The 19,269-nt window shown below is 36.6% G+C and overlaps 1 protein-coding gene and 1 pseudogene across 1 annotated transcript in view; one reads left to right on the top strand and one right to left on the bottom strand.

The window, feature by feature from the left end:
- The window catches only part of GPR39 (G protein-coupled receptor 39), a 267,807-nt gene that overhangs the window by 169,277 nt on the left and 79,261 nt on the right, over positions 1 to 19,269 (top strand). The gene's annotated exons all lie outside the window — the stretch shown is intronic.
- LOC140506273 (large ribosomal subunit protein eL43-like) lies at positions 17,199 to 17,507 on the bottom strand (annotated as a pseudogene).

Here is a 19,269-nt window from a genome sequence, read left to right as displayed (position 1 = left end):
ACTGTTTTCAAAGCTGTCTAGCCTTCCTTCGCTTTCTGGTACACTTTCTTTTGTTCTCTGTCACTCACTTTTTACCTTATTTTTTACTTTATTTTTTCCCTCCCCTCCCCCAAAAAAGGTTATAATTAAGCGTGGGAGACATGCACACACATTTTCATATGTACTCATACACATATGTGTAAGACCGTACTATGCTTATATACACTTGTCATTTGTTTCTCTGAAGACGGATAGCATCTTCCTTCATAAGTCCACATCTTTTTGTGTTTTGCTAAGTCAATCAACTCATTTCCTACACCACAGCCATATTCAAACCCAATCCCATTCTCCCTCAGAGAATGTCTATGAAAGCTTTTCCCCAATTTTCTTCATTCCTTCTATTTTTGGCTGTATACTTTTTATTTATGCAAGAAAATTTTAATTTAAAATCATCAAAATTATTCACTTTACACTTCAACAATGCTGTCACCTTATAATGTGATTTAAGGTCTAAATCTCCTTCCTTTATATCTTTGTTACCCTGGTTTCTTTGAAGATCTTGACCTTTTGTTCTTCCAAATGAGCTTTGTTATTACTATTTCTAACTCAGTAAGATAATTTTTTAGTAATTTAATTGGGATGGCATTGCATGAATAGATTATTTAGGTAAAATTGTAAATATTTTATTACAGTGACTTTACCTACCCATGAACAGTAAACATTACTTCAGTTATTTAAATCTAATTTTATTTGTATAAAAAGTGTTTTATGTTTATATTCACATAGTTTCTGTGACTGCTTTGGCATGTATACTCTCCATTATTTTATACTGTCTAGTTATTTTAAATGGTTTAAAAAACATTGAATAATATGGCTGACACAGAGTATAGTTTCTCTATTTTTCTCTTTTGATTAAATCTATTTTATCTTTAACTTTATCTGAGAAAATGATTATTACCCATGCTTTTTTTAAAAAACATAATAAATTCTACACCTGACCTTTATTTTGTTATTGTATATCTCTTATTTTTGTAGCATTTCCTGAAAGCAACATATTGTTGAATTCAAATTTTTAAATGTTATCAGTTTCCATTTTATGAGTAAATTTATCCCATTCACATTCTATGCTATAATTACTAGTATATTTTCTCCTTTCCTATTTTCCCTCACTATCCTTCTCACCCTATTACTTTTTCCTCTTCACTCCTCTGCTTTACTTCTACCTACTATCTTACCCTTCTATGCCTTAACATACCCATCTCTCCAAGAAAGCTACCCTTATCCTCTCCCCACCTCCACCCCATCACCTTGCTCTCTCGTTTCTTTATGAATTTAGAAGACTTTTATACTCTTCTAGATATGTAGGGTGTTCCCTCTTAACTCATTCCTAATGAGAGTAAGGGTTTAGTACTTCCTGACCCCCCCCAACTAACTTCTTCCATGTCAGTTTTTCCTTTTTTGCCTCATTTGTATGAGATAATTACTCCTTTTTCTCTCTCCTTACAGTTTTATTTTCTTTAGAATCACCCCATCTTGCTCACTTGAGCTCAAGCCTTTCTCTCAAACTACCTAAATAAAAATGACAGTCATAAAAGAAAAATAATATTTTCATATATAAGAAATAAATGATTTGACTCTATTGAGTCCCTTATAATTGGTCCTTAATGTTTACTTTATATTTCACCTTAATGTTATATGTTAAATTTTCCCTTAAGTTCTGCTGTTTTTCTCACAAATACCAGAAAGTCTTTCAGTTTGTTAAATGTCTATTTTTTTCCATTCAGGATTACACTTAACTTTTCAGAGTAAGCTACCCTTGGTCATAACCCCAGTTTTTTTGCTCTGTGACATACAGTATTCCAAGACCTGTGGTCCTTCAGCATAGCAGCTTGCTAAGTCTTTGTAATCCTTATTGTAGTCCCATGGTATTTAAGTTGTTTTTTTTTCTTGTTGCTTCTAACATTTTCCCCTTAACCTGAGAGCTTTGAAACTTGGCTATTATATTCTTGTAAGTTTTCCTCCTGGGATCTCTTTCAAGTGGTGATTGGTAGATTTTTTTTTTTACTTTGCCTTCTTTTTATATAACTTCAGGGCAATTTTCCTTGATATTTTCTTGTAATATTGTATCAAGATTCTTTTTTATCATAAATTTCAGGCAGTACAAGTATTATATTACTTCTCCACAATCTGTTCTTCAGATCAATTGTTTTTCTGATGCGATATTTCACATTCTTGTCTTTTTTAAATTTTGTTTTATTATTTCTTTGTCTTTGAATTTCAGCTTTCCTTTGCCCAGTTATCTAGTTTTCAAGGAATTATTTTCTTCCTTAAGTTTTTGATTCTCAATTTCAAGTTGGTTGACTTTTTTTTCATAGTTTTCTTGATGTTCGTGGATTGCTCTTATTTTTTTTTTCTGATTTTTCCTTGATCTCTCTGATTTCAAAAGTCCATTTTAAGTTCCTCCAAGAAATCTTTTTTTGCTTGGGACCATTTGGTGTTTTTCATTCAAAAAGGCGTGACTCTTTAAATACCACTATCTTCCTTTGAATACGAACCTAGATCTTCTTTATCCCCATAGTAGCTATCTGTGGTTGGATTCTTTCCCCTTTACTTGCTCATATTTATTTGTTTGTTTGTTTGTTTTAGTTTGTTTTTAGCAGCTATTGTTGTGATCATGTCCTATTCCTGAGATATGGGGAATAATGCCCCAAGCCTCAGGTCCTTCTTACTGTTATTTTCTGAGCTCTGTTTTGAGGCTCAAGATTGGGCTCTCTTCTTCACTCTTAAGCCACAACTAGAGCCCCCATTGTTCTGTCTGTCCCTCAAATGATCTCACTCCCTGTGGCTGCAAACTACAACTCTACAAGAAGGAATTTGGAACTGAAACCAGGGACTCTGCTCTCCCACAAGGGCTCACAGCTAGCAGGATCCCCACCTCTCTGCTATTGTACTCACCAGGTGTGTGCTAGCTCCTTCTCCACAACAGCAGTACAGTCCAAGATGCCTCAGATAAGCACCACTATGCTTGGTGTTCCTCGACAATGGAAGGTCTTTCAATCTTCTCCTATTCAGAGATCAGACCCCCCACACTGTCCAAGAAATGAAAGTAAATTTCTAGTGTTGAGGCTGCATCTCAATCCCAGCTGCCCCCAGGGCTTGTTGATTGTTGAGTCTATAGCGTTGGCCTGGAGGTGTTCTTACTTCACTCAGGCCATATCTCTGCCCCAGGAGGTCAGGTCTTTCCTGGGATCTTCTCAAGTTGCCTTAGGAGAACAGCTTCTTTACCCGTCTTTATTTCTGCTGCTCTGAGGTGATCCTTTTATTTATTTTTTTATGGAGGAAATTTGGAGAGCCAAAAGTTTTCTGACCTACTCTGCCATCTTCCCAGAATCATCAGGAGTTTCAGTTCTAATATAGTACCATCTAGAAAAGTGTGTGTCAGTTGCACTTTGCATTGGCGGGATGTGCATACACTGATAAAATTCCAGACTTGGGAAAATATTGAAATAATTTCAAAAGATGCTCAGAGTGATCCCTGACATTAGTTCCTTCAGTTAGTAATGTGAAATTGACCAAGATTTCTTTCAAATAAGGAACTGACTCACAGTTGACTGAGTTGAAAAGTGTAAGAAAGGCATTCAGATGAACTCTGGCACTATTCCCTGCTGAGCACTGTGGTACTCCAGCAGCATCATGGGTGTGCCAAAAGTTGTAATTCTGAACAATAATTGAGCTGGGCAGTTAGGTGGGTCAGGGAAAAGAATACTGGTCTTGAGCCAAGGAAAACCAAGTTCAAATTCTGCCTCAAACGTTTACTACTTCTACGGCACTTGGCAAGTCATTTAATCCCTGTTTGCCTCAGTTGCTCAACTGTAAAATGGGGATAATAAAAGCACCTATCTTGAGAATGTTGCTCTGAGGATCAAATGCAATAATATTGATAAAGCACTTTGCAAACCCTAAAGCACAATATAAATGCTAGTTATTATTTACTTCTGAGGGTTGCAACAAAACCGAACTCTTTGGAAATAGGAACGCAAACAAATGAAAGCCAACAATTTTGTGAAACACTAAGTAGTCTCTGGATTTTTGCCTACTTCTAGGATAGAGATATGGTATTTATAGTGGATTTTATTGACATTGGAAACTCCTAAGGGAGGATATTCCCCTATCAACTCAGGGCAATGCCTCTTTGCAACTTATAATCTTAAAGGCTTTTCTAGCACACTGGTAAGGTAATTGGCTTGCCCAAGTTCACACATCTAATACATGTTAGAGGTGGAACTTGAAAGAAGGCATGCCTGATTTCAAGGGAAGCTTTCTACCCATTGCAACACACTCCCTCTCTGGGCTATTTCTATGATTGTTACTTTTAGCTAACTTTATGCAAGGCTAGCCTAAGTAATAGGAATAGAACTGGGAACAAGAACCACTGAGACCAGGTCGGGAATCATTTATATCAGAGCTTGAGCTGGAAGTAAGATGGAACTAGGACTGCATGAGAACTGCAACTGTGAGGATTAGATAATATATGATGAATTATTTATTTTTTTATTAAGTAACCAGTTAATGAATTCTGTATTATGAACAGAAGGGACCAATGACCAGGATCAACATCCTGAGTACAAGTTGAAGATAACATGCTATTTTAATCCTTCCAAGAATCTGTGCTATCATCCCATTTATACAAATTGTACTCTTCCACCCTAGTGGATGGTTTACAAAATGTTGTGACAGAAATATTAATCCCCTAACAGCATTCTTCTGGGGATGTTTATTTTCAAATGTAAGGAGGCTGGTTCATTTTCAGTCACTACACCCATGCTTTAAGCCTTTCCATGTTTGTAGGACCTCTACAGCTAGTGTTTTTCTGTCCTAATGTACCAGAACCTAAGGTCATCTCCAGCCCATGTTGAAATATCAGGGTAGGGCTTTAGTGGATGGATAATGACAATAATTTTTAAATTGACTGTGGAATGCAATATGTTAATTTTTAAAAACAAATTAAATAGAATTGGTTTTTCTAATAATGTCTCACTTGGTCTAATATTAAAGTGAGTTTTCACTCCCTGACATAATCTCATTGGTAGAAGTGCCCAGGTAGATGCTAAGTTGTAGGGAGAAACAATTTGGGACCAAAACATTCCAAGGATAAAACACGTGGGTAATTAAAATTTGACTCACATAGAGTGGAAAGATCTATTGTGCCAAAAACAGTTCGCTGAAAAACCACCTTTTACAAGATCATGAATTTAGTCAGTCAAAATGCATTTATTAGTTGCTTTCCCTGTGCCAGGTAGTGTTCTTGGCACTGGGGTTACAAGGACAAACAACCAAGAAACACTATTTAGCATCTGCTATGTATTAAGTACTTTGTTAACCACTATGGGTAGCAAGGCAAAAGTGAAAACTGTCCCTGCCCTGAAAGAATTTACATTCTGGTGGGAAAGGCAACCTGTACATTTAAGGGTGTATAACCTGTACATAAATTTGCATGTGTACTGTATATTCAATATATATTAAATATATAGAGGTAGTGAGGTGGCACTGTGGGACTAGAGTCAGGAAGACCCAAGTTCAAATTCAGCCTCCAACATTTGCTAGCTCTCTGACCTTGGATAAATTTTTTAACCTCTGCCTGCCTCCATTTCCTTAACTGCAAAATGGGGGTAAGAACAATACCTACATTTCAGAGATGTTGCAAGGATTAGATGAGATAATGTTTGTAAAGCACTTAGCATAGTGCCTGGCATGTAGTGAGTACTTAATAAGTTCTTGTTTGCCCCCCATACATGCAATATATTTACACAGATATATACACAACACACACACATGCATATACACACAAATATATACACAATACAGGACTGTTTTAAGAGGGAGGGCACTGACATTCTGGGGTAGAGATCATGACTGCACATAGAAGTTGACACTTGAGCTGAAATTTAAAGATACCAGGAATTCCAAGGGGGTGAAAGTAAGAAGAGAGGGTATTTCAGGCTTGTGGAATGTCCCATGAGATCTTTATATCTTCCATAAAGATATGCAAATGGGCAATAGAGCATTTTATATGAGGAAGAGCAAGTACGGCATAATTTGATCATAGAAGGAGATGAGCGAAGTAATGTGTAAGAAGAGTAGAAAGGTAGGAAGGGACTAGGATATGAAGAGCTTTAAATGCCCAACAGAGTAGTTTGTATTTGATCCTAGAGGGAATAGGGAACCACTGGAGTTTATTGAGGAGAGTGGGGATAGGACATGATCAGATCTGCAATTTAAAAAAAATCACTTGAGTGACTGTATGGAGGATGGGTTTGAGAAAGAAGAGGTTTGAAAGGAAGAGAACAGATAGGAGGCTATTGCAATAATCCAAGAAAGAGATGATGAGCATCTCACCTCATTTAGTAACCATATAGGTAGAGACAAGAGTTCAAATGTAGGAGATGTTGTAGAGGTAGAAACACGATTTGGCAACTGATTAGATATGTGTTTCCAACTTGGGAGAGTGGAAGGATAGTGGTACCCTTAACAAAAATAGGAAAGTTTAGAAGAGGGGTGGGTTTTAGAGGAAATACAAGTTTTTCTTTGGAAATATTGGGTTTGAGATGTCTGTAGGGCATCTAGTTTGGGGATTTAGGACAGTGTGCAAGAGAGAGATTTAGGATTAATATGTAAATCTGAAAGTGAAGTACAAAGAGATGATAATTAAATCCATGTGAACTGAAGAGATAGCCAGTTAAAGAGTACGGAGAGGGAAGAGAAGAGGGCCAGGAAATAGATTTGGAGGAAGTCAACTGTTAGTAGGTATGATAAACCTGCCCTCAAAGGATCAGTCTGTCAACTAGCACCTATTATGTACCAGGTACTGTGCTAAGTGCTAGAAGTAGACAAAAACAGTGCCTGGCCTCAAGAAGCTTATGGTCCTATATTGAAGACAATGAGGGTTTACAGTAGTTCAACAGGGGAGACAAGATGCAAGTTATGATGTGCAAACAAAATTTATACAGGATAAATTGGAGTAAATTTCAGAGAGATTGTACTTTCTTTAAGGGAGATCAGGAAAAGATTTTTGCAGAAGGTAGGATTTAGTTGAAACCTGTAGGAAGCCAGGAGGTAGACATGAGAAGAGGCATAGGAGACAGCCAGGGAAAATGTCTCCTATGCATTACAGGCATAGGAGACAGCCAGGGAAAATGCTCACAAGTCAAGAGTTTACCTTCTTTGTGAGCACATGAGGTCAGACCTTGAAATAGATGAGATCTCATGGAATTACAAGACTCCAGCCTTTCACCAGACATGTTCAGGTTTGTTTTTAAGAAAGGAAAGGTATAATAGAGAGGTACCCTGGCGAGACAGATTAAATGGGGAGAAAGCTGTAGATTTAAAGGGATGCTTTGGAAAGCCTAAGGTAAACTGCTTTGGTGAGTGAAGATGGCTTACCTTCCATTGTACCATTCTCTCTCCTCATTAAATTCGGAAGCTCTGATACCTTTTTTAAGAGTGTGGGTAGGATGATTCTGGGCCAGAAAAACTGGTAAACAATAACACTGACTTAAGCTTTGTATACAAAAAAGGTCCAAACAACTAATAACTATTAGTGTCATAAGATTTTAGAATTTAGAAGATATCTAGTCTACTTCATTTTACAAATAAAGAAACTGAACCCATAAAATGGTAAAATGACTTGTCCAAGGTCACAAGTATAATAAGGAGAACTGGGATTCAAATCCAGGTCTTCTAACTTTAAATACAGTCATTTTTCTATTACTGTAATGATGTCAAACTCAATAGAAGTGGGGGCCACTAATCTATATAAAAGAATCCTCATGGACTGCATTTTGACTTAGTTTTAAAAGGTAATGTTGTTTTATTCTATTTTCCTTTTATATATCATATTACATTTACTATATTTTTGTTATATATTTTATAATATAAATTATATTTTATCTTTTCCTCCATTTAAAAAATATTTCCCAAATTTATTTTAATCTGGCCATACTTGGGAATGCTGTGGGTCATACATTTGACACCTCTGTACTATCCCATGATTATCCCAGCTCTGTTTCTACCTATGTGATCTTGGACAAGTCACTTAACTTCTATGGGTCTCATTTTCTTCAGCTGTAAAATGAGGGGGTTGCATAAGATGGTCTCCATGGTCCTTTCCATTCCTAAGCCTATGATCTTATTAGAATGGAGGTTTGAGAGCTGAATGACATCTTGGGTTTTGCAGTTCAGAAGGACAAGCATTCTCTCCGAGCCCTGTCAGCAGTTTGAGATTATTGCACTTTCAGAGCTGGAAGACAGACTTGAGTCATGCCTGGGAGTTCTTAGAGAGATGCGTACAGTCTGGCAAAGACTGAAAGAAAAGGAAGAGTGACTCAGCAGCATTAGAGAGGTGGTTTTCCCAACCCTGTCTGGGACTTATTAAACTGAGCTAAAAATCACAGAATCAGCAATCCAAAAAAAAGAAAATGAATAAAGGTCTGAACCAAGACAGAGAAGGACAAAATGAAGGTAAGCTATTTGTCCTTGCAAGCATTTCAGAGTAGAGGACTGGGACGGAAACTCTAGGTTGTATTCATTTCTTCAAGGACTGAGGGAAATTCCCCCCTTGAAAGGTATGCTCTTTCCCTGACTTCCCCTCCCTGTACTTGTCCAGCAACACATACTGGACTATATAAACTCTGCTTGCTTCTTTTACATAACTACTTCCTATAACTACATAAATTTATTTAATTAAAAATATTTGAGTTTTTCCCTTTTCAGTTGATTGCATTGATATTTAGTATATCTAAATAGAAGCATGAGTTTGTGTGTCCTAAATGTAAGCCTGATCATGTGGCAGATGTTTGCCTCAATGCTGCTGTCCAACTCATCTGGTTACCTGGTAACCATGTTTCTTCTGCACCATCTGACTCTTGCTTTAAAACACGGACTTATTGTTGAACAGCCCTATTTCCAATCCCCTGAGCTCTTGAGCCTTCCCATGTAACACTAGGGACTCAATAAATAATGGGATTTTAATTGTCACATATATCTGATCTTTTTTTTCTTATGCATAATATCTTCTAGGCAAGGATGTAATTTCAATTAATTTTGCTTATCTGATAAAATTTTCATATCCCTTAAGCTAATTTCATTTGAACTAATAGGCACAACTCTCTTCTTTGAGTTACATTCCAGATCTCTTATCTAGACTAGCTATCTCTTGCATATTCAGCATATCAAAGAGCACTCTATATTGTGCTCCAAGAAGGTCTTTGCCGCGGAGAAGATGAAGAATCCTTTACGGTGACAGAAAAACTTGTGAGGCCATTTGTTTTTTGTATTTCACTTGTAAGGACATTGCTTACAATGCATTCATTAATTTTCATTGTTTTCACCACTTAAGACTATCAATACGTCCAAAAACTGAGTACTGATTTTTAAAAAATTTTAGGTACAGCAAGACATATGTAATTTCTAAAATGATTATGATGAATTTAAGACTCCATTAATCCAATTAATTTATTCTCTCATATTTTAGATGATTCTCCTAATGACACAAATTTTACAACCCACCCATTCCAACCATGCTGTCTCACTCTTATGCATATCCACTATCATCCCATATATTTGCTACAGGGTGCTGTCCAAGGTGCCACTGACCTTCCTTGGAAAGAAAGTTGTTTTGACATTACATGGACATTAGGGTCACACACTGGTTGGCCACCCATTATTCCAAACTATAAAACAAATAGCCTTCAAAATAGGGAATAAAATCATGCATAAAATCCTTAACACATTGTATCAAATATTTTAATAAAATAAATCATTAAACAACAAACAAAAGGTGAATGTGTTCTAGTTTTAATTCTATTTGAAGTTGATTTTTTTTTTAGCCTTGCTTTAAATTTTTTATATATAGTTATAGCCAATTTATATTCTTTTCTGGTTCTGCTGATCTTGTTTCATATCATTTCATATGGTTCTTTCTAGATTTCCATCTTTTTTTCACATTTGCCTTTTTTTATAGTACCGTAGTATTCCATTACAACATAATTGAATTATCTCTTTTCCAATTGTTGCTTGTGTAGGTTATTCATTTTGGGTTTTCCATAACAAAAAGTTTTGTTTTTATACTTAAAGATCTTTTTTTTCCTTTTCATGGCACAGTTGATAAAATCTTAGAAATGCATTTGTAAGGGCAAAGGATATGATCTATTTTGTAATTTGTATAATGTCATATCAGTCTCCAAAATTTTAGGCAAATCTACCATCCTACAACAAGGTGATAATGTTTATCTTTCCTTTCCCTCCTTGTCTTTTAATCAATCCAAATGTATTTATGAAGTTCCTACTCAGTTCTGGGCAGTGCAGTAGACACTGGTGATAAAGATGTAATGAATGTAATAATCCCTTCTATCAGGGAACTTATACTCTACTAGGGGATATATGCATAATATATTAGATATAAGTATATGCAGAATAAATATAAGAAAATTAAAAACATGTAAAGTAGATAACTTTGCAGTATTTTAGGCCTTGAAACTAGCTTACTTTATTAAGATAAAGTGGCTTTAATGGTGTCTTAATTTGCATTTCTCTCATTAGAGAATTTGAGCTTCTTTTCATGTAGTGATTAGCAGTTTGTATTTTCTCCTTTGAAAATTATTAGTTCATGTCCCTTGACCATTAATTCAAGGGTGATATGCTTTACTCTCATATTTGTCAGTTCTTTATAGATTGAGGATGTCAGACCTTATCTTATGTGTTTAGTACAAATACACTTTCTGAATGTTTCTTTTCTTTTGATTTTTACTGATATTGATTTTTAAATATAAAACTGAAGCATAATTTTATTTTTAAGTCAATGTATACATAACAGAAGACTTCATTATTATCTCAGCTTCTGGATGACTTGATAACCCTTTACAAAATGTTAGAACTAGGTAAGACCTTAGAGATGACTTAAACCTTCCTCCATTTTGTAGATGAAGAAACCAATGACATAGAGGTGAAGTGATTTACTCAGATCAAGATTAGCGGCAGAGCTGGGACTCAAACCCCTATCTTCTGATAGCCAAATTGGGGTTATTTATATTATCTATGTTATTCTTTATTATTTATAATATTCCTATGATGATTTTCCCCCTATGCTTTTTTATTTACTCATTTCTCCCTATTTAATCAGTTAGGTGGTGTAGTACATGGAATGTTGGACTTGGGGCCAGGAAGACCCCGGGTTGGACCCTACCTTCCCCCTGTCTGTGTGACCATGAGAAAATCACTCAGCCTCTCTGTGAGTTGTTAATCTACATGTCAAGGTTGTAATGAGACTCACAAGAGATAACATGTAAAGTGCTTTGCAAATCCTAACATGCTACATAAATGCTAGATGTTATTATATTGTAATTTTTTATTTTTAAAGAAAGCTACTAGAACCAAAATATGTGCAAAATCAAGTTAGTAGTATGACCTGCAAACTGTAAACCTGACATAATAGAGTATCATATCTTTGCCTCATTTTACCCAAATGAAAAATTTCACTTAAATCAATTGAAAAATCACACCTGTCCACTTGAGTACTTTGCAGGCTCCATTTAAAAAATGATAAATTTAAACACAAATTACACATACCTCTAACCTATAGTAAAAAATACTGAATATTTTCAAAATCGGTCAGCTTCTATGAGAGTAACTGTGGAACAAAGTGACGGAAAAAGTAAAGTGAGAGAAAACTGAAATAGAAACACGACTTTGAATCAGAAGATAGAAGTCTGAATCTCTGACATTGTTGGTATATTTGTCATTAAGAAAGACACTTTGCATCTCTGGGACCCTGTTTCTATGTTGTAAAAGAAGGAAATTGATTAGGTGATTTCATAGGTCTCTTCTAGTTCCAACATTTTGTGATTTTATAAAATGCTAAGCAAGAGAGTTAAATGAGAGCCTTCACTTTGTTCTGCCAAGCACTGTAGTTTATTTCCAACCACATTCTAGTCATTAGTTACCTAGAATCGCTTTCTTCCCAGTTTTCTAAGTGTTGAATTTGACTTTCAAAAAATCAACCACATTCTAGTCATTAGTTACCTAGAATCCCTTTCTTCCCAATTTTCTAAGAGTGTTAAATTTGACTTTTAAAAAAATCACACATTTCCTATCAGAACAGAAATAAAAATCCTGCAAGTGAGGAGTTTGGAGAAAAGGAAAAAAAAAAAAACAAAAGAAAAACAGATCATATAAAAGAAGGTATTGGGGGGACAGTATGCAGTAACCTAAAGAAATCATGTGTTTTCTCTATTCTTTTGATATTGCTCTTCTTAAAAGTTGAATATAGATTGTAAATGTTTAGAAGATGTAGGTTGTACCTTTTTTGTTTTTTCTGGTTTATTATTTTTATTTTTCAATTAAAAAGCATTTAAAATTTTTTTCACTTTCACTACTCCCCTTCCTTTCTCCTCCAAGTAAGCAAAAAAAGAAAAAAAAAAGAATAAAGCTTTGAATATGTAGCTGCAAAATCCGGCAAAACAAATTCCCATGTTAACCATGTATGAAAATGTATGTCTCTTTGCATTTTAAGTTCATCATTCTTTTGGGAGGTGAGTATTAAGTTTCACCTTTATTCTTTTGGACTTGAAATTTATCATTATGTTGATCAGAGTTCTAATTCTCTCTAAATCAGAGTTGTAAAATCTTTCAAAGCAATTTTTCTCAACAATGTTGCTGTCATATTGCCTCAGGTTTGGATCACTTCCACCATTTGTTGCCTTTGCTTCTACACATGTTGAATGAAGAAAATCACCCAACCATCCTGACTGAGTCCTCTACAAATTTATATCACACAAACTTAATTGGCTCCTCATTTCCACTAAGCAATCCTGCTATACCTCCCTTGTTGTTGTTCAGTCATTTTCTAACTCTTTGTGTCTAACTCTGTGACCCTTTTTGCAACTTTCCTGGCAAAGATACTGGAGTGGTTTGCTTTTCCTTCTCCAGCTCATTTTACAGTTGAGGAAACTGAGGCAAACATGGTTAAGTGCCTTACATTCACATAGCTAGTAAGTGTCTGAGGTGAGACTTTAACTCATGAAGAGGAGTCTTCCTGACTCCAGCTCTTCACTTGATCCTTCCTTTCCCATTATCATCTCATATTTCCTCTGCCTTTTTAACTAAGCTCCTGGAAAAGGTCATCTGCAATTGATGTCTCCACTTTCTGTCCTCTCCTTTGTCTTCTCTCCTTTCTCTCCTTCTTTCTCTTTTTAACCCACTCTAATCTTATCATTTCATTGAAACCACTCTCTCCAAAGTCACTAATGATGTCTTAATTGCCAGATCCATTGGTGTTTTCTCAATCTTCATTCTCCTTGGCTACTCTGCAGCCATTGACACTGTTGATTATTCTTTCCTCTGTGACAGTCTCTTCCCTCTAAGTTTTTGGTTTACCACTCTTTCTTGATTCTCCTCCTATCTACCTGACCACTCCTTCCCATCTCCTTTGCTGGTTTATTTTCCAGACAATGCCCTCTAACCATAGATGTCCTTTAAGGTTCTGCCCTGGTTCCTCTTCTCTATCTTTACTATTTCTCTTAGGGATCTCATCAGTTTCCATGGATTTATTACAATTTCAATGCTGATAATTCTTAAATCTATCTATCCTGCCCCAATCTTTCTGCTGGCATATCTCAAACCAGCATGTTTAAAACAAAATTCATTATCTTTCCCCTTAAACTCTTGCCCATTTCTACCTTCCTTATTATTGTAGAGGGTAACACCATCCTCTCAGTTCCTTAGACTTCTAACCTGGGAGTCATCCAGGATTCCTCACTGTTTCTCACCCTTCATATCCAATCTATTCTTATAACCTGTTGATTTTACCTCTGCAGCATCTCTCCAATATGATCCCTTCTCTTTTTTGACACTACCACCACTGTGGCACAGACCCTCATCATCTCGTGCACAGGTTATTGGAATAGCTTGCTAGTGGGTTTTCCTGACTCAAATCTCTTCCCATTCTAGTTCACCATCCATTCAGCTACCAAAGTTATTTTCCTAAAGCACAGGTCTGATCATGCCACTCTTCGCCTCACCCCCAACTACTCAATAAATTCAATTGTCTCCAGGAGCAAATATAGAATGCTCTTTTGGGCATTTAAATCCCTTTATAACCTAGCCCCCTCCTACCTTTCCGGTCTTCTTACACCTTACTCTCCATCACATACTCTTTAATCCAGTAACACTTACCTCCTGGGTGTCACATGAACAACACATTCCATCTCTTGGATGCAGCCATTTTCTGTGGCTGACCCCAATGACTGGAACACGGTCCCTTCTCAACTCTGATTGCTGACCTCCCTGGCTTTTTTACATTCCATTTAAAATTCCACATTCTACAGGAAGCCTTCCCCAGCCCCTCTTAATTCCAGTGACTTCCCTCTGTTAATTACTTCCTATTTATCCTGTATGTAGCTTGCTTTGTATATATTTGTTTGCACTCTGTCTTCTCTAATAGATTGTAAACTCCTTGAAGATAAGGGCTGTCTTTTCCTACTTTTGTATCTCCAGTGCTTAGCACAGTGCCTGACATATAGTGGATGTATAGCAAATGTTTATTTATTGCTTGAATGATTGATCATTGTGTATAGTATTATAGTTATGCTCATTTCACTGTGTATTACTTCATTGAGATCTTCCCAATTTCCTCTGAAATTGAATATCATCATCTCCTATTACATTCATATACATTGTGTTTAGCCATTTCCTAATATGAAGACAAGGGGCAGCTAGGTGGTACAGTGGATAGAATACCAATGCAGGAGTCAGGATGACCTGAGTTCAAATCTCACCTCAGACACTTGATACTCATTAGCTGTGTGACCTTGGGCAAGTCTCTTAACCCCAGTTGCTTCATCCTGGGTCATCTCCAGTCATCCTGATGAATATCTGGTCACTGGATTCAGATGGCTCTGGAGGAGAAGTGAGGTTGGTGACCTGCACAGCCCTCCCTCACTCAAAAAAAAAACAAAGTCAAGTGCAAGTCATGTCATCATTTTTCTGATGGCAAGGTCTTCTTCAGCAAAAAAGGAGAAATACATATGAAGACACTGCCTTAATTTCTAGTTTGGGGCTGTTATGAAAAGAGCTGCTATAAATGTTTTGGTACATATAGATTTCTTTCCTCTTTTCTTTTGTTTCTTTGAGCATGTTTCAGTAGAGGTATAGCTAGATCAAAAGATATTCACAGATTGATAACCTTCTGGGGCTGGTTCCAAATTTCTTTCCAGAATGACTGGACCAATTTCCAGTTCTACCAATAATGCACTACTATACCTGATTTGCTACAGTCTCTCTGACACAGTAATTTTCAGGGATTATATTTATTGAACAAGCTTTGTAGCTGTCCAGCTCAGCCTTCTAAATAAATTAAATAATAGGCTCTTGATTTAGAGTTGGAAAGCACTTTAGAGGTTATATAGTCTGACACCCCTTATTTCAAAGATGAGAAAGCTGAGACATAGATTAAGTGACTTGACAAAGGTCACACAGATAATAAGTGGCAGAGACAGTGCTTGATAGATTTTATTAGTGGAAATTAACCAAGCAATCAATAAGCACTTGCTATATGCCAAGCACTGTGCTAAGGGCTAGTGATACAAAGACCTCTAAAGGAACAGCTGTAGCCCTCAGAGAACTTTCATTCTATCTGGGAATCAGCATATGCTAAAGAAGCAGCATAGTATAGGAGAAAGAACACTGAATAGGAAGTCAGAGGACTCGAATTCTGATCCTTATCTGTATGAGTTTAGGCCAGTAAACCCATAGGCAAGTAATTTAGCCTCCCAGGAATTCAGTTTCCTTATCAAAATGAGAGGATTGGGCTGAATAGCCCACTTAGTACCTCCCAGCTCCTCTATACTTCCCAAGTAAGCATAGAATGCAAACAAAGCAATTCTGGGAGCGAGGAGAGAAGGGGCCTTAGAAGCTGAGGAGGGAGATCTGGAATGCCTTATGTAGCAAGAGTTACTTGAGGAAAATTCTGAAAGACTCTAGAGATTCTCTAAGGTGATAGTGAGGAGGGAATGCATTCCAGGCACTGGAACAGCTTCGAAAAAGAAATAGAGATAGGAGATGATCAGTTTGACTGTACCATAGAGTACATGAAAGGGAGTAACATACAATAAACATGGAAAGGTAAGCTGGAGTCAATTTGTAAGGGCTTTAAGTGTGAAAAAGAGAAGTTAGTATTTTATTCTAGTATTTGCTTCATGAATGATGTGGCCATACCTGAGCTTTGAGCTTTTTAGTGGAAAGAAGGGAAAAGATATGAGAAATGTCTTGGAGGTAGGATAATAAGACTTGATAACTGCTAGTATGTCGGGTAATGGAGACTGCGGTACCAAGTTGATTCCAAGGTCTTAAATCTGGGTTACTAGAAGGATAGTGATGCCCTTGACCAAAACAGGGGTGTTAGGAAGAAGGTTGGCATTTGTTAGAAATATATGAATTCTGTTTTGGACATGTTGAGTATGAGATATCTATGGTACATCCAGTGGGAAATATCCAAAAAGAAACAATTGTTGCTCAGGAGATGGAACTGGTCTGAATATATAGATCTGGGAGGCATCTGCACAGAGACGCTAAATAAAGCCATTGGAGACTTATGAGATCACCTGAAAATACAAGTTTCCTTCCACTACCCCCTACTGCCTCTTGGTTTAATTGCTAAAAACCAGATTGGAGAACTAGGATAAGTGTGAGGAAGTGCCCAAATCAATTCCATAAACATTTATTATGTACAAGGAATTGTATCAGGCTCTGAGAAGACAAGGATTTACAATAACACTTCCAGCCCTCAAGGAGCACACAGTCTAAAAAGACATGCACATAAATAAGTATGATGTGGAATAGAAAGTGATAAGGGTAAAGGAAGGGTTTCTCTATTTCCTTCTTAACCTGGGGTCTCTGAATTTTTTTTTAATGATAATTGTGTTGCTAAATGATTTTTTTCCTTTGTCATCTTATGTACTTTATTTTATGCTTTAAAACATATTATTTTGAGAAGGGGTCCATAGGCTTCACCAGATTGCCAAAAAGGTCCATAACACAAAAAGATTAGGAAGCAGTGATCTAAACTAGCGGTTCCCAATGATTTTTTTTCCTTGAATCTCTTTTTTTTATTACATAAATTAACCCATTTATTGTTGGACTATGGGCTACACATATTTGATAAGCAGATTTTATTGGTCTTTCAATTTCTTCAGTCTTCTGATGGTAGATTTGACTGTGACTGCAGAGTGGGTACTATAGGTCCATGTATCACCAGCTACTGTTGTCATACAGGATCCACAATGCCAGATATCCACAGCCCATCTTTTCATTTTGGTCTTCCCACAGAAGGAGCAAGTATACTTGGCATACTAGCTAATTTCAATTGTCTTCATCGTTTTTCTGAGGGATGCACCATAATGTGTTTCGTATTTACCAACAATTCCGACCTTCTTGGTACATTTAGCCATGTTGCCGGTGGCAGGGCTGGAGCTTGGAGAGGAAAGAAGAAAGAGTCTCCTTGAATCCCTTTCAACAACAAAAAACAAAAAACAATCTTGTGAACCTCTCAGGATAATTTAATACACTATTTATAATTTTTTAAAAACAGTTATATATTGCTTAAGACACCATTAAAAAATTTTGTTTGAATTCCCTTGCACCACCATCATGAACCCTGAAGGTATTCTTGAACTACTAAATTAGAACTATTGATCTATAAAATATGTTATAAAAATACAAAAAAAAAGTGAAATCACTATCAATTGTGGACCTCAGGGTAGGCTTTATGGAGTAGCAACATCTCAGCTGGTGCTGGAAGGAAGAGAAGAAGCTCAGCAGGTCTGACTGTGGTGCATTTCAGGTTTGTGTGCACAGAGGAAACCCAAAGATGGCAAGAGAAAAGCAGGGCATGATGAGTAGGTCACTTTAGGGAGCTTAGTGCATGGGGGAGAACACTGAAATAGAGAGGGAATACTAGCTCGGAACCAGATGGAGAAGGACTTTGAATGGCAAGATAAAGCATGCCTTTGTAACTTGGATATTCGTGGCTGTGCAGTGATCAGCTGATTGTGAGACTGTCTACAATAAACTAGGTTCAGACCTTAGATATTTCTCTTGCCCTTGCCCCTCTTCTCTGACCATATAAACTGTATTTATCCCTTAAGGTTCACCTCAAGTCCCACTTCGTCATAGAAGTCATTCCTGGGTTATTTTACCTCACATTTCTCTCTGTCTTCTTTAAATTGAAATAATGGATATTTTTATACCTTGTTCTAATATATTTTTTATCTTGTTCCACCCCAAAACTAGACTACGGGCAAGCAGGGACATACATACACACATACGCACACACACACACGCTAAAGACCTATGAGTCACAGTAGTGACAAGACCACTGTATAGGATTGTGATTGCAGTTCTTTCACTAGATATTTGACCTAAGGCAAATCATCTCACATCTCTGAACTTCAGTTTCCTCATCAGCCAAATTTCAAGGACGGATATTTGTACGCCCCCAGAGAGTATCCCACAGAGCACCTGGTAGGAGCTCAGTATCTTCTTTTTTAATTGAGTTGAAAGAATCAAAACAAATATCAAGCTATTAAAATTTCTTCTCACTTCCTCCAATACTTTGGTTTCAATTGCCTCAATATTTCAGATGAAAGCAGAGTATTTTCCCCCCAGAATGAACAAATACGTTTTTTAATCTTATTTTGTGTAGACAACACATGAAGTGAAGATGAATTTTTAAAATACAAATGATTAGGTTTGGATACCTCATAGGCTTAGAACTTGAAGGCACTTTAGAGTTTATAGGATAATAGATTTAGCACTAGAAGGTATTGCACATGTCTTATAGTTCATACCTGCCCACATGTACATTTTACATTTAGGAAACTGAGGCTCAGAGAGTAAAAAGTTACTTAGCCAAGGGCATACAGGTTGTAAGCAACAGAGGCAGACAGATTACAAACTCAGGTCTTCTGATTCTAAATGTAGCTCTGTTCTCATTTCACTATGTCTCCTCCAATCCATTCTGTCATATATTTAACTTACATATGAGTTACCCAAACAGTGATATTTCATACAGAAGTGACTTTGGCTCCAGTTCACATAAGTAATATTTATCCCCTGCTAAAACAGAGCTCAAAGTCTCAGACCTCTAATCAAATCTAGCATCCTTTCTCTCATTGCCCTGCCCTCTCCCACATAAAAATGGATCACTGAGAACATCCCCATCTCATTTCCCTCCTTCCAGAC

This window comes from Notamacropus eugenii, chromosome 5, assembly GCF_028372415.1.
Source record: "Notamacropus eugenii isolate mMacEug1 chromosome 5, mMacEug1.pri_v2, whole genome shotgun sequence".
Taxonomy (NCBI): Eukaryota; Metazoa; Chordata; class Mammalia; order Diprotodontia; family Macropodidae; genus Notamacropus; species Notamacropus eugenii.
This window is presented reverse-complemented; position numbering and strand designations above follow the sequence as displayed.